Genomic DNA, 1,056 nt, shown 5'->3' with positions numbered 1-1,056 from the left:
TATATATATATAAAAAAAATTTAAAAAGAAAAAAAAATGACATTATCTGGCGACCTGTCATGACTTTTGAGACATCTAATAGCTACCTTTCTTGCCGAGGAGTTGGCGACGGTGTTATGAAGTTTATAGTTTATAGTTGTAACATGAAAAAAGGTCACTTGTCTACTGAAGGACAACTTGGATCGTCCAAAACAGCCTTTACAGAAGACGTTTATACAAAACTATTCAACTGGCCAAGAAGTTTAAAAATATATTTTTTTTAATTAAAATAAGTCAGTTAGTACTGAGTAATATTGCTCTACGAAAGTCATTTAAAGGGGGTAAGACGACAAAGAAGCCCCAAAGACACTATAATTAGAAGAGGGAAGTTGAGAAGTTTTACGAACAGGTACAGCTAATGTGTCGTAGCCTTAAGCTAATAGATCGGAATGGCTAGCCTCGAAATCCTATTAGAAGAGCTTAGAGGCTTCCGCCAGGAATCTAAGGAACAACTCTCGACTATTAAAGAGGAAATAAGAAAAGCGAATGCAAGGATAAGCGAAGTAGAGGAGCGGCTGGAGAAGACGGAAGAAAGAACCCAAAATACGGAGGAAGTGTTAGCAGAACTGCTGAAGCTACACGTGAGTCTGGAAGATAAGATGGTGGACCTAGAGAGCCGATCCAGGAGGGAAAATATCAGGATCTACGGTGTTCCAGAGGGGGCTGAAAAGGACTGTGAATCCATGGCGGCATTTGTGGAAGCTCTACTTAAAGAGGGGCTTGGTCTGGAAGACATCCAGCCGGACATGCAGATTGAACGAGCACATCGCGCGCTCGGTCCACAGCCACCGGAGGGAGCGGCGCCACGGTCGATAGTGGTGAAATTTCTGAGCTTCAAATATAAAGAGCTGTTGCTCCGTAAGGCCTGGCAGCGAAAAGGATTTACTTGGCATGAAAAGCGAATAAATCTGGACCATGACTATCCACCAGCCATCCTCAGAAAGCGCAGAGAGTTCACGGAGGTTCGGAGAGTCCTGAAGGAGAACGGTGTTCCATTTCAGACTCTCTTCCCGGCGA

This window comes from Poecilia latipinna, unplaced genomic scaffold, assembly GCF_001443285.1.
Source record: "Poecilia latipinna isolate Pla-1442-1.1 unplaced genomic scaffold, P_latipinna-1.0 Scaffold1733, whole genome shotgun sequence".
Classification (NCBI taxonomy): Eukaryota; Metazoa; Chordata; class Actinopteri; order Cyprinodontiformes; family Poeciliidae; genus Poecilia; species Poecilia latipinna.
Note: the sequence above shows the minus strand (reverse complement) of the source record.